The sequence below is a fragment of the Periplaneta americana genome, chromosome 16 (assembly GCF_040183065.1).
Source record: "Periplaneta americana isolate PAMFEO1 chromosome 16, P.americana_PAMFEO1_priV1, whole genome shotgun sequence".
Taxonomy (NCBI): domain Eukaryota; kingdom Metazoa; phylum Arthropoda; class Insecta; order Blattodea; family Blattidae; genus Periplaneta; species Periplaneta americana.
The window spans coordinates 87,943,346-87,959,619 of record NC_091132.1 but is presented as its reverse complement, the minus strand read 5'-3'; the positions used below and the strand labels follow the sequence as shown (position 1 = coordinate 87,959,619).

Sequence of the window (16,274 nt, the reverse complement as noted above, 5' to 3'; positions counted from 1 at the left end):
CAGAAATGGACCAAGAATAGAGCCCTGAGGAACACCACACTTAATTGGAGCTACAGCACTTCTTTTTCCATTTACATCAACAATATGGGAACGTCCAAGCAAATATGAACATACATCATTTGCGTGGATGTGGTGTATAAACTCTATGAATTGTTTATAACATTTTTCCTAAGTAAATGGTAAAGGGGTGTGCAGTAATTTAAATTGCAGTCCGAGATATATCTTAAAAAGTGTCTTTTTCTTTCGAACACTGGACAGTGAAAAATCAAATGTTCAACAGTCTGATTGTCTTTGCATATGCACAGAGATTCTTCTGCACTTTTGATCCTAAATCTTTCAAAGTAGGAACCGAATTTTCCATGGCCGGTCATAAATTGAGCGAAAAAGAAGTCGGTTGAGAACAGACTACAACATAGTCTGTCTTGTACATTGGGAAAGAATAATTTCTTGGTCACAGAGCCTTTAACACTAGAGTTCCATTATGTAGTCCACTTGAGTGTAGTTGTGTGTTTGATCCTCTGCTTAATGTATGAAATAGGACAGGTGGAATATTTATATTCTGAGTTGGTTGAGGCTGCTTGCTTCGCTAATGTATCCGCTCTTTCGTTTCCTTCAGTACCTGTGTGGCCGCGCACCCACATTAAGCAAATACGACCTTCAAATTTAAGTAGTGGGGATCTAATTTCGACGGCTATGGAATGCAAGTTGTATTTATCGTCAATGGTTTGTAAGGCAGATTGAGAGTCGCTTGTTCAGCTATATTAGATCCTACTTTTTTTCTTTTTGTGTTGGGTTCTGATAAATGCCATAGATGTTGTTATTTTTATTGATATGTTTAAATTGTAATCACTAGTTACTTTCTATCATTTACGTATACAGTAATGGATTACAAGTAACTTGGTTTGCGAGTATTTTGCAAAACGAGCAAACAATGAGGAAACATTTTTGTTTGATAAACGAGCGAAGTCTGAAATACGAGCAGCACGATTTATATTGTTGGATGTAACTTGCTTCGCGAGCAACAGCAAGAAGCAATGGAGGGGATCTCATCTGTGGAGGAAGAGGAGAAAAGAGCTGACGAATTCCTCGCTTCAAATGAGATTGAAGAGGTGTGTAAAAAGTGGAAAACATTACAAAATGTTGTTCAAATTCACCACCCTGATAAGGTTGTAGCAATGCGTTCGATTAATCAGTTTAACGACAACGCAATGTCACATTTCCGCAAAATCCTCAAAATGTGGCAAAGGCAGGTGTCATTGGATAGGTTCTTAGTCAAGCAAAAGATTTCAGTCAGTCAAGCAGTCAGAAGTGATTCCGTTAATGATAGTGAAAATATTTTCTTTATGTTTACTAAGCAGTAAAATAAGTTAAAGACACTCAAAAACAAAATACAGTAAAGTAATTTGTGTTGCAGTATTGTATTTAATTTTACTTCAATTATACTGTATTTTATATGCATAAAAAGTTGTGAAACGAATTAATCTGAGTTTGCATTATTTTCTTATAGAGAAAGTCGGTTTGATATGAGTTTTCAATTAAGAGCACGTTTTGGAAACGAATTACACTCGTAATCCAAGGTTTTACTGTATAGTGCTTACATTTTATCTTTCCACGCTCGCGGATGAAGAAAGGAAGCGGCAGTGCACACCACAGCTACACACATGCGAGCGAGGAAAGATAAAATGTATGCATTGTACTTGCTTTTTGAAGTTGCTTTTCTGAAGAAGCTATTATAACTTAAGCCTATATCTTAATTTCAGATGACTAAGTTTACTTATTAAATGGATGAAATAACTTTATAAACGAAACTACGAAAAGGGTATATGTTCAGCAGAAATAATAGAACATTATTATGTTATGTCGATGATACAATACTGAAAGCTGAAGTGAAAATGATCTTCAAAGACCACTATAGATATAAAGGCATAAAAATTAAAGTTTCTGAAAACAAGCGGCAAAAATTTAAAATGATAGGCTATGTGACATGCGCACATTATAATGACCATATCTCGGGCACTATTAGATATAACTAGAGTCCTGCGTTTGGTTACCTAAAGCCTCCGAGAATCCGCAACAAAATAGGTATGTACGGAGTATAGCGAGTCATACACACTTCAGGTCTGATGTTCAGTGAACATATCAAAGGAAAACAAAGCTATATACGGTTGGAAATGAGTGCTCCAACAGAAGAATTTGGTAGAGAGCACTTCATTAGGAAAGAAGGAGAAATTTTTATTTTGAAACAATAATGTTTACGGTCACTTGTATGTGTGGAGACTCGTAAAGCAAGTAATCTGTGTAAATAATTTTGTTTTTACTATGGTTTAATGTAGTATTGTAATTTACAACCATTTATTTATCGGCACTTATAGATGTGTACATACTTATACTGCGTCCAGTTATAACGCTCACGTGCAAAACAAATATGCCTATTCATAATTAATTTCTGTAATCTGGCACTAGAGAGATAATACAAAAAGAACCCACAAACATTTGTAAATGAACAAGAGTTGAAACATCAGGAGCAAAATATATTTCATGTATTTCAATATTAACTCATTTTTAATTGTGAATATTCAAATTTCAATCCTTTTAATAAATTATCATATTATTTACGGTACTTCTACACTCATTTTCACTTTGACAAAAAAAATATGTATTTATTTTAAAAAGTTCAATATTTAAATATTAAAAACTTTGTAAATATGAGAGAGCTAATGAGGATAGGTTTTTTACTTTTTGTATGAAAAATATATTTGTGAAACAAAAAAGTAAGTCTTTCTAGAATCTAGATGCTTTTTACCTATTGTGAGAATAATTTTCTGTTGTCCATAAGACGACTTTAAATATATATTTAGTTTGCTTTTAAATACACGTGATAGTATATTTTGTACGTAAGTAGTATTCACATTGTTCAGTGTCTATACAGGCAGACCACGAGTAAGCAGACGTAAACACACGAAATGGAGCGGGGAGATGAGTCAGAGCTCTCCGTTGCAAGCGAAGCTAGTTTGATCCATGAGCATCTAACTTGTACTCAAAGTAACCAAACGCAGGACTCTAGATATAACTAAGAAATTCTCTCATCGCAAAAAATAAAAAAAAAATACATATTGCGTCAACTAAATGGAAAACGTCATTTTTCTTATCCATAAAGGTATAGCTACCACCTTAAAAATTCTGCAATATCATCATAATAATAAACTTAAAAGGGTGAATGTAGTTGTTTGATATGAATGAGCAAAATTTAATTAACTAGTGAAATAGAATTATCGTGTCCTATAGTACAACATTATAATATCTTCAGCACTTGGGGCGAGTTTGCTCGAGTATCACTCGCACAGTGCAAGGGCTCGGAACCCTCCTCTTGCGAGGACTGCGGCAATCGTACTCAATGTGCAGGCTTTTAACACCTTTCGGCATTCCTATCCTGTTGCTGTTCTGTCATGCTTCTCGCCCACCTTCCGTCATGTGATAGCTACTACGTTACGTCCATTTTCGGCTTCCCCATCAAAATTCTCTAAAGTTCTTCAGTGGAACAGCGAAATTCGGAGTGAGACAAATGACCAACAAGCTTCGAGCTCACATATTCAGTTTTTCTTAGCCCTAAACTCCCTTGCAAGGATAGGTTTTCGCGTACCTTCTCCATCGTTGCAGCCATCTCACCATAAAGCTAGTCATATGGAGTCAAGAAAAGCGACATTATAAATCATGAATTAAAACTGAAGCATACAGTGATAAAATAAATCAAACATAAGTAATTGTATTACTGCAAAAGACAGAAGAATTACAAAAATGGCAATCCTAGGTCTATAAAGTGACGAGAAAATTTCGTGACGAATATGGAACTGAATACCACCAGGAAGACAGAAGGATATGGGTGGAGTAACGGAAGCATTGAAAGAATGGAATGCACGTAGGTACGAAGTGACATACATTCTGTATATAAACATGCAACCACACTTCAAGTAAACCTATACTGGGTGGTCTGCGAGAGAACGGTAGTTCAAACCTTCCTTTTGAATTCTTGGTTTTAATTTGTCTTTCAATGTTGTTATATGCTCGAACACTACGTCCAATAAAATAATTAATGTATAGTGGCAGACTGACATTTTAAATACCTTTGGTAAGAGAACAGTACAGTGGCAGCAGTGGTGTGAAAATTATACACTATTATTATTATTATTATTATTATTATTATTATTATTATTACTACTACTACTACTACTACTACTACTGCTACTGCTACTGCTACTGCTGCTACTACTACTACTACTACTACTACTACTACTACTACTACTACTACTACTACTACTACTACTACCACAATTTTAATTGAATTCTAGAATCGTATGTTCAAATTTGGTCGAGGATGATGGGCTTTCAAAAGCTATACAAATTATTGAAATCATTTCCTTCCGAAGGGAAGTAAAACTAAGTACCGGTACATAACGCGAATTTATATTTGAGTAAGAGTATTCTAGGAAACGTTAACGACTACTTATTTTTACAAGTTCCAAGCTTCGCAGACAATTAGCATTAAGTGTAGTTTGCAACTACAGGGATTTCTGATATTCTAATCAGAAAAATAGAAACATCCATTCCTAACACTGTTGTGAAAGTTCTGAAGACTGTTGTAAAGTCCTTTAAACGTGTGAAACTGGGAACTGGGCTGACATTTCTGAGCATCCAATGGTCAAGGAAGTGGAGGTAATACTGAATGTGAGGGTTAGCCTAATCCACTTGTAGATCTTGCGCACTAATATTGTAAATGCGGACAGTTAATTTTGGGGAAAATTTCGTTAGATTTTGTGTGAACTTACATAGATCTGCGTATTTTCTTCAAATATATTTTCGTTTTTTATACATTGTAACACAGATTATTACAAAGATGTAGCTCGGGATAGAGTTTTTTTTTTATTTCTTTGAAGAAGCAGATGCATGAATTTAAATATGGAGACCTAATTAGACTAGACGGCAATTCGGAAGGCGGACGGCTACTAGATGCGCCGTAACCTGTATGGCATGTGACGTCACAAGCTTCAACAGGAGAACCAATCAGAATCAGTCAGTAACAAGTGCTTCTCGAGTTACTTTGTTCACGTGTGAGTGTTTTAAAACATCGAATAAGTAAAACTAACATATACTATGTATGTGTAAGATAAATAAATGGAAGGAGATACTATAAAAAGACAAGTACTGCACAGGCAGGCGCGGGAAATAGTGTTTAAGGTGTATAATTATTTTAAAAACATTAACGAGCAGAACTCTGCCGGGCATCATGGTGCTGGCCGCAACGTTGCCAACGCGCAGGAGAAGACTGCAGAAGCATGTGGTGTGGGTTTGCGAACCGTGCAAAGAATTGTTAGTGAAGGAAGCAAATCTTTTAATGTAAGCGGAACTGCCACATTTCGTTCTCCTGGAAAACATCCTCGTCGTGAAAAACAGTCTCAGAATTAGACGATTTTAATAAAAGTGTGCTGCGACGTACAGTATTAGATATGTACCTTCGAGAATCCGACTCTGAAGAATCTGACGGGACTGATGAGAAAATCAGCGACTTCCATTAAAACCAAGTACTGAATATTTATTAAATCCTAATTTATATTAAATGTGACCGAAATGTGACAATATAACATGGTACTCGTAGTTATTGTTTTAGGGTATTTAATTAGCTAAAATAATTTGCGCCTAGAAATAGACCTAAATACAATTTCTACTTAAATAGTGTATCATTTTTTCTAGTAATACACCGTATACACTTCGTATTAAAACTGTGTGATAACAATAATAATAATAATAATAATAACAATAATAATAATACCGCATATAAAAATCTTAAAACTTGGTATAAGCATTATTAATAGAACGTAGGATTTGATAATGTCCTGATAAAAGGTTTGTCATGCTTGCAATAATTAACGGCTAAGGTCATTATTGTCTTTTTAAAATTGATATTCTCTCCTCAGCTACTTGTATTGCGCGCCGCGTGAAGTACGATGTGGCAATGCTGTACATTGCCTTTCTCTCACTATGTGTCTCTCTCGACTCAAACGCTAGCAGCCGACCGCCTTCCAAACTGACGTCTAGTCTAATGTTATTGGAAAAATAAATTAAGTTTCAATATCATCGTATGTTTATTACATTTAAGATATTAGTAGATACTTGAGCAGAGAATGCTGCATTTATTTTCTTGCACTGGTTATGATATTCATTAAAAGTTCAAGTTCTTTGTTACACGATTTATATGCTAAGATGATGCTCATCATGCGAGTGACCTAAGATTGTTTGAAATCCCACAACCACCAACCACTTAAACGTTTAACGCAATTTTCTGCCATCCTTTTGAAATGAATGTGATTTTATCCAGTGGATAGCTGTATTTTACAAGTTGTGACCTCAACTTTTCTCTCAACACGTCCTATTTGAAGTGTACCTCAGTGTAGTGAATGTGTAAATGTTTGGAAATTTTGTTCCACATCGAATGTGGATAACTTATTATGTGTATAATCAATTCAGAAGAAAACCGACAGAGAACATTTTTATTTATTAGCCATTTTATGCTCTTATTGGCTATTAGTATTTGGATACATAACATTGGAAAGGTGCTAAGTGGCAAAATTAAAAGAAAAATGTGATATTTCATTAGAATGGTGGAAATTGCCAAATTACATATCAACAGGTCTACATCCACAGAAGATTGTAGAGTGTTATTAAGATCACTCAAAGGTGGCAGTGGTGCAAAGTTATCAGGGCTCTCTCATAAAAAAATGTGCAATGTGCCATTCGTTTTGATTTCCTTCCGTTGTTTATTTGCTGTGTTAATAGTAAAGTTACGACAGAAGGCATTATTGATTATATACTATGGTGTTTTTCTACAAACAGGAAGATCACCGTAGATATATCTTATATATACATACAACATAATACGTACGTAATGTAGGCCTATGAATTACATGAAAACAAACTATTATCCCTAGATGACACAGCTGGTCTGTTTTAAACTTTCCAATTCCTAATGTTAAAAATCCAGAAAATGGAAGGAATATAATTAAATTAGCACGTTTCTGTTTATTGTAAGGGCATGAAAATGCAGAATAAAATGCAGTGAACTGACACCCGAGTAGAAAATAGCTTTATTTTATAAGTATATGACCAAAATTAATCAACATTTTCAACATTTCTGTTGGGTCTCTCTACTGCCATTCCAGTACAATGACGTCAACATAGAATGTATGATAATCATGATGAAAGTCGGTGAAATTCAGTTCCAAGCGGTGACAGTGATTTGCTGAAAGTCTGTAAAATCGCTTTAATGAAAGTATTTGCAGAAATTAACAGATCTGTGGATAATAAATGGATCATAGTACATAAGAAATGTTTATGGAAATTAACTCTCTCAGTGTGCTAATTTTAGTATCAAACTAGTGCTGAAGATTGGTTAAAAGTTGTCGTAAGTACTATCAATTCAATTTTAAAACATATATATTCTTAAAATTGTTCAAGATCAAAAGTTATTTATTAATAAATAATGTTCATATATTTGATACTTTGCACCTTTCTACTGTTAAGTATCCATTTATAAATGTATATTACTTTTTTATTTTATCTTTCTGTTTTATGATGTATTAGTTTACAAATAATATCTATAAACAAGGACCATGTAACGGACTAAGATAAAAAGAAACGAGTGCACAGACAAGCCATGCATTGCGTCAACAGCTTTGTTCCCATCTGCTTGGTTAAGATGCAGTAATTTAGATTATTCCTCGCAATCAAATTCAAGTGAACTGTAACAAGCGTAATCGTCAGTTGTTTCTATAGGTATGTGCAAGAGCTATATTGATCCTTGATAATGGATTTTTTTTATTTATTTTTTCCTTTTTTACAGAATGAAGTAAGCTTTTCAAACCGCGAAGCTATTACTGACTCACACAACAGTATATAATACAACAGCTGAATAACGGATGTTGTGCTGCAATATCGTGTGAAATGAAACGAAAGAAGTTTAATGGTAAGATTTAACGGACAATTCTCTTAATATGTTTTGTGTGTATTGCATTTTAGTATGAAGATGTAAAGTATCAGAACTCTTTTTCACTCAGACATGCCAAGAAAACATTTTTGTTTGTAGTGATGTTAATAAATCGTAGGTAGACCTCATGCATATTATTTCGTTATAGTAGTTTTGCACGATTGTATTTTTTCTCGATCTTATCGACATTGTTCACACGCCATGTAAGTAGATTACACAAAATATTGCCTGGTTTCCACAGAAATCTCCTCCCAAAAAGTACTATAACTGTTATAACAGATTATAAGATAACATGTGCGGTAAGTAATAAAATGACAACATACATAATCCTGTAGCAACAACACACAGAGTACTGTTAAACATTACTTTTTAAGAAATAAATTAACTTTTTTATTTTGCATTTGCGTCTACAAGAAATACAAGAACAAATACGAGCCTGAAAAAGATCATTTAGGCCTATGTTACTTAATTTTTAAGTGCTTAGAATAGAATATGCTTGAGTCGAATGATAAAATATTACCAAAATTTCAATATCTGAGAATTTTGGCTGTATGTGCCATCGCAGAGTCCTGCTGGAATAGAACAAGTTACATTTCCCCACATAATAATAATAATAATAATAATAATAGTAATAGTAATAGTAATAGTAATAGTAATAGTAATAGTAATAGTAATAGTAATAGTAATAGTAATAGTAATAGTAATAGTAATAGTAATAGTAATAGTAATAGTAATAGTAATAGTAATAGTAATAGTAATAGTAATAGTAATAGTAATAGTAATAATGATAATGATAATACTTTATTGCCAGAACAAAGAAACATATTGATTTTTTATATAAAACACTCTAGCACCTCCAGAAAGAGTAAGCTACATACTCGTGGTCAGGGGGCACTCCACATAATGTTACATTTTATTAAATAACACAGAAAAGGCCACCGGTGTAGCTCAGTCGGCTAAGGCGCTTGCCTGCCGATCCAGAGTTGGCTCGGCGAGGATTCGATTCCCGTTTGGGCTGATTACCTGGTTGGATTTTTTCCGAGGTTTTCCCCAACCGTAAGGCAAATGTCAGGTAATTTTTTTTCAGTGGTGGGGCATACGGTTCCATATTTAGCTTAACAGCAGAAAAGAATCATTGACTAAGGAAATGTTTAATCACTGTGAGAGTGATTTAGGCCTACAGAATAATTCACATGACATGGAATATCAGTTTAAAAATACATTGGACACATTTTTATCTAACCTTAACAAGCGCACAGTGAATCAGAACGTAAATCATTAGCTGGACAAAATTAATAATTTCTCTGCAGTCTAACGCATTGTTATGAAACTTTGTGCATGTCATATAAGTGGCACGTATGATTTGTGTACAAACTCTGATTACGTTTGCACATGGAAAAACTACCCTTTTATAGCTGGTGCATTTAGACAGAATTAATAACTTCTCTCCTATCTAAAAGATTTTTTATGAAACATTGTACGGAAGTTACAGATAGCATATATTTTTTGTGCACAAACTATATTTACGATTCATAAGTAGTACTACTTCTTTTAGGAATGCATTTAAACAAAATTAGTAAATTCTGTCCTATCTAACAGATTTTTATGAAACTTTATACAAAAGTTTCAGGTGGAATATTTATTTTTTGTCTACAAAGTCTGATCATATTTTATAAGAAGAACGACCTCTTTATATTGGTGCATTTAGACAAAATTAACAACTTCTCTCCTAAATAATAAATTTTTATGCAACTTTGTACAACTACTAGGCCTACTGGTAGCATACAGATATAATCAGAATTTGTACACAAAAAGTAACTTATATGCTACCTGTAACTCCTGTACCTACAAAGTTTCATAAAATCTGTTATGTAGGAGAGAAGTTAATCTTGTTTAAATGTACTCCATGTAAAGGAGTACTTCCTCTTTTGGAACCGCAAATATAGTTTGTACACAAAAAAATATATACTACCTGTAACTTCCGTACAATTTTTCATAAAAATCTATTAGATAAGAGAGAAGTTACTATTTTTGTCTAAAACCATCCCATGTAAAGGGGTAGTTTCTCTTACACAATCGTAGTCAAAGTTTGTACATTAACAATATGTGCTACCTATAATGTCTGTACAAAGTTTCAAAACAATCCGTTGGAATGCAAAGAAGTTATGAATTTTGTCCAGCTAGATTTGCGTTATTGCACACTGTGCGTAGGCTCGTGGTCTAAGACCTCATGCCTAGCAGTCGCGTTACGGAATGAGCGCTGGTTCGAGTCCTCCTGAGGAAGGAATTTTATTATGAAAGTTTATGGACTCGGTGCCCATTCGGCATCTTGATGAATTTTGGGAGCTACGGTTAGGAAAACCTGCTATAATGGCTGGGGTTGTCATTGTGCTAACAACACGATACCTCCGTTCTGGTTGGATGATCGTTCACCTCTTCTGAGCCATGTGGACGTGAGCCTAGCAGCAGGGTGGTCGGCCCATGCCTTTCACGGCTTATGAGAAAAAAACGGCATCCATTTTTGAGTTTTTAACATTCATACTCGTTTAGCATAATGCAGTTAGTTGATATAATAATTCTCAATGAAGACTGTGAATCGTGACGCTCATTGCTATTATGTAATATTTTACTTACATGCCTGTCTTCAATCCGTCCTCCTTTGAATTAAGTTTATAAAAACTTGATTGTAAGAACCTATAACCTTTCAGGTAGAGAATGATTTTCAAATCTCTGAATCGGAGGTATTCAGTAAGTACATCTCACTGACAAAATATAATCATGTTTCATCTTGGCTCTTCTAGCCTCAAGCTACTTACACTAAACGAAGAGAATAACAAAAGATCTATCATCAAGTACAAAGCAACTCGAATGATATTCGATTTGTATGAAGCTGCAGGTCATAGTTGAATTGCGTGATAGGTGATTGAATTATGGAATGTGTTACGAAGAAAAAGTGGGAGAAAATGGGATGAGCTGCATTTTGTGGAAATTGTGATGAGTTGAAGTTTTGCGGAAGTATCAGCATTATAGAAAGTGAATATGAATAACGTTGTCTTGCATTCTAGACACAAAAATTACTGACAGAACTAATTTCAATACTTTAAAACTTCATTACAACACACATGCTTTGTAGTGTAATGAATACAATAGTTCACCAGAAAGATACACCAATAAGGTAGCCAACAGCATAGCTCAGGCGGTAGCGCGCTGCCTGCTGATCCGGTTCTGTGCTCGGGTTTGGGTTTGATTTTCGCTTCGGAAGATTTCCTGAGAGGTTTTTTTCCGAGTTCTCTCCAGCTGCGAGGCGAAAGTCAGTTAATCTCATGGTGAATCTCCGACTTCGTTCGCCAAAACCATTTCGCTGTCACGAATTCCATTGACACTAAAACCTACTGTAGTATAGTTGATACAGACTTAAAAAAACTAACAAGGTCACCTGTTTTCTTGGATTAGAATATTTATTGCGTGTGTTCTCTGTCAGTGTGTGTGTGTATAATATATATATATATATATATAGGTGTGTATATGTTTGTGTGTGTATAATTAATTTAAGAAACGTGAAATGGGTCGAAGTTTTGGAATAAAAAGGGTGTGTAATGTACGGTATTTTTATATTAAAGGCCGTATATACAATGTAGGTCAGAAATCGCTTTCCTCAATATTCGTTCTTATGGATTGGCCGTCGTGGCACAACAGAATGACCACCGAGATCATGAGACCTGATTTTTCGCTGTGGGGTATCATGGAAAATGATGTTTTTGCTCAGAAACCGCAGGAACTGCATCAGTTGTGACAGATGATCGAACAGTCATTCGTGAAAATCGTGAGTTGTGTTCTGCCAACTGTAAATCAGTGTCTAAAAGTTGTGAATTGTGTATCGAGAAACAGGGCCTCATTTTGAACAAAATCTGTAAAGAAATGTGTAGTCAAATGTAAATTGAATGTAATTAAATGTGAGGAAGTGTTTTGGGGAAGCGATTTTTGATCCACCTTTTAGAATGATACATGAAATTTAGCCTACAGTTATGGAGTTTGTTCCTAATGCAATTTTCAATTAAGATTTATACGATTATAGACTCGATTCGGAATGGTTAATGTAATAATTATTTCTCATTTTGAGGATTTCTTGAAATCTACTGTAATCGTCGTTTTGTGATATGAAAGTGTAACTTGCCACATACAAACATGTCATTCATGAAGTACTTCATTCTCTTTTTCTCTTTGAAATAAAATAAATATTAATGTTGTTTTTTAATTGATTATTTAACGACGCTGTATCAACTACTAGGTTATTTAGCGTCGATGAGATTGATGATAGCGAGATGAGGCCGAGGATTCGCCATAGATTACCTTGCATTCACATTACGGTTGGGGAAAACCTCAGAAAAAACCCAACCAGATAATCAGCTCAAGCGGGGATCGAACCCACGCCCGACCGCAACTTCAGACCGCAGGCAAACGCCTTAACCGACTGAGCCACACCGGTGGCTTAATTTTGTTCGAACAAAAATACACACAAAAATTGGTTTCATGGAGAGATAGTTTTGAACGTTCTTTATTGTAAGCCTGCACTTACCATTATGCTGTATGTCATCGGTGATGTACTGTACGTCTGAGCGACTACTAACTTCGTTGCGATTCTCCACCCACGTTGAGCTGTTCGTCAGTCGTCGGTACTAAATCTCTTTTCAGTGTCAAAACAGTAACCCACGCGAGGTCAGTCTTGAAATTCAATAAGCTAATACTCCTTCACTTCATAGATACAGGTAACTAAATTCAATACCCAAACTTCTAGGGATGATAGAAGAGACCAAAACCAATGTTTTTTGTTAAATGACCAGGTCTGAAACTAATTATTTAATGACAAAGCCAGAAACTATACTATAGGATTACTTACTTACAAATGGCTTTTAAGGAACACGCAGGTTCATTGTCGCCCTCACATAAGCCCGGCACCGGTCCCTATCCTGTGCAAGATTAATCCACTCTAACATCATATCCCATCTCTTTCAAATCCATTTTAATATTATCCTCCCATCTATGTCTCTGCCTCCCCAAAGGTCTTTTCGCTCCGGTCTCCCAACTAACACTCTGTATGACTTTCTGGATTCGTTCATACGTGCTACATGCTCTGCCAATTTCAAACGTCTGGATTTAATGTTCCTAATTATATCAGGTGAAGAATACAATGCTTGCAGTTCTGAGTTGTGTAACTTCTGTAACTTCATCCCTCTTAGCCCAAAATATTTTCCTAAGAACCTTATTCTCAAATACCCTTAATCTCTGTTCCTCTTTCAAAGTGAGAGTCCAAGTTTCGCAACCATGCAGAGGAACCGGTAATATAACTGCTTTATAAATTCTAACTTTCAGATTTTTTAACTGTAAAGAATAAACATACTACAGTTGTAACGTTACCTATGATACTCATGCTTCAAAACCATTTCAATTTGTAATCCTTAACAAAAACTGTTCAAATTTACGGCCTCCTTCTTCAATACAAACTTTGCAATGACGTGTCATTGCCTGCCGTACACTTTCAAAGATTCTAGGCATGTGATGTAGATAGTCACCAGCTGCAAGCATCGGAGCGATGAGCTCGTCCTCAGATTCAATTGGAGTCTCGTACACCAGGCTCTTCAAGTGCACCCACACACAAAGTAAAGTGGGGTGAGGTCAGGAGAACGAGCAGGCCATCCAACTGGTCTACCGTGGCCAATCCACTGCTACCGAATCTGCTGTTCAAATCGCCATAAATTAAGTGCGCATCTGTTAATTCAGCCCAAGTGAACTGTTCCATCTCTCTACTCTCAATGAACAATAACGTACCGCGTGATCACAGCACAAACATTGCACTCTCACGTCATGGCGTGTTTACTGATTAATGTAAATATTGATGGTTTTGAAGCATGAGTGTCATATGTAACGTTACAACTGTAGACCTTATTCCTTACAGTACAATAGAGTTTCTGGTTTTGTCATTCAATAATTTATTTCAGACCCATGGTCATTTAACAAAAAAACGTTTGTTTTGGTCTTTCTATCATCCCTAGAAGTTTGGGTAGCCCTATTTAATTTAGTTATACCCTGTATACTAAAGCTTTTGATTAATGATATTTAAGAGTAAATAAATGACACCTCAATAACATAACATAGAATTAATAATAATAATAATAATAATAATAATAATAATAATAATAATAATAAGGTAAAGGATGATAAGTGTGCGAGGTCGGGTAAGAGTGCTCTCGTGAATTCTTCATAGTTGGTATGCCTACTGCAAAATTGGCTTGCATTGCTCCATTGAGTATGGATTATTGACAAGGTTGAGGCATACGTTGGTCGAGCCGCAGAAGAATCTCTATTTAGAAAGGTGTGTAAACATTTTGTTTGAAATCACATGTAATTTTTCAAAATAAAACTTGAGCTTTCTACAGAGTTATGTCAGTCAGAAGGAACATGTTGTTATTAAAATGAAGTCCTATTAGTAGCAATGAAGTGGCATAAACTGATGTCCTATGACCGTATTGTGCTGCTCCTTAGTAATACTTTCTTAAACCGACTCCCTGTCGGCTAACAGTGTGCACAGAATAAGCGAGTGCGCGAGTTAAATTCAAGTTGCGAAGGATTTGGAGCATTTGTATGCGACTGTTATTCTTGAGCCACTTTTTGTAATCGTTGTCTATTATTTCTCGTTTCTACAATTGTAGTTAAATTTATTACTAAATCTCATATTTCTGTTGTGGGCATTGTGCTCTAGAATAGTGTAAAAAGTTTCGGTTATAAGTGTATTAAAAGCCTGAAAATTTCTATGTCTGCCTCAGAAGTCTTCTCATATAAAACAAATTGTTTTGGCATGAATTCAAATGTTTGTTTCGTAACTTAATCACTGCAAACTCTTTATGCTTACTCTTACCTGCCTATGTGGTTAAGAATGTGCATTTGCCTCCTTTAAAAAAAATCAAATTTCGTTTGTTTACTATCGTTTCCTAAAGTCCATCTGCTGAATTTATAAACCGTATAATTACTATCATTCATTAAACTATTTTTTCAATATTTCATCTATAGGGGAGAGTTGGGTAGTATCGGACATCGGGTAATATCAGACAGTGCGTTTCTTTCATCTACCACCAGATGGTAGTACCTGAATAACATGGTTACGTTTCTGTATGCGACATCACAGAAACGTAACCATGTCATTCAGGTACTATCATCTGCTGGTAGATGAAAGAAACTCACTGTCCGATATTACCCGATGTCCGATACTATCCAACGCTCCCCTAATACAATAGATTCCACAGACAATAATATACTAGGTGTGCACACTTACCCTCCTTTACCTTATATTGATTTATTGAACTGTTTTACAAAAATTTAAGATTTGAAATCACATATTTATAATTATATGCATAGTAATATATAATTAATTAAAATACAGAGTAAATCTAAATTCAACCGACAACAGAGTTGTAGAGAACGCCCAACTAAACAATTAGAGGTAGAAAATCACTTATCAAAAACCATTTCTTTACAATATACAAAGTGTTAATTATTTGTATGTGAAAACTATTTATGTTTTCTCACCTCACTTTTAACTTTACTTGTAAAAAATTATAATTATATTAATAAATCATAATCAATTAACAAAAAATTAAATTAATGCTGTAGAATTTTATGTAGACTACAAAAGGCAAAAAAAAATAATACTTGAATATCATTTCAAAATAACCTAACGAAAACAGATTACTGTAGATTTTGTTCAAAGTGTTATCCTCTTGATCCCACACAGGCTCTGCACCTCAAGCCAATGAAATTGGTGATAATGTGATGGTATTTGGCCATATGATACCGAGGCTTCGCCATGAATTACCTGGCATTCGCCTTACAGTTTAGAAAAAACTCCCAACCCATCCAGGTAAGACTGAACAACAAGAATTTTCCTCCGACTTAAAACAATGTGACCTCTCTGGTTTGGTGTGCACTGAATCCGAAAACGCATCTCTTTTCTTCGTATCACGTAAGGTTTTTAAGATATACTATGATTTCACTTTTCGAGAAGCGCTTTTCCAGGAATCAGCTGACGTGGGTTAGGGGTTGCAACCAAAACAAAAGTTAATACATTTTATGAGTTTATGACCTATTTCCGATTTCTTATAGTTGTTGACATGATTTTTTGTACTTCTAATCAATAAACAGATATTAGTCCTTCTATTCAGTAACTTTCATAACACTTCAAAATGAG

The 16,274-nt window shown here is 34.9% G+C and overlaps 1 long non-coding RNA gene across 1 annotated transcript in view; it reads left to right on the top strand.

The window, feature by feature from the left end:
- The window catches only part of LOC138716263 (uncharacterized), a 59,061-nt gene extending 43,129 nt beyond the window's left edge, over positions 1-15,932 (top strand). Inside the window, exons 2-3 of the long non-coding RNA XR_011336618.1 lie at positions 7,892-8,014; positions 15,822-15,932. This is a non-coding gene — a long non-coding RNA (uncharacterized lncRNA). The remainder of the gene's footprint in view (positions 1-7,891; positions 8,015-15,821) is intronic.
- Positions 15,933-16,274: the final 342 nt, after the last annotated feature.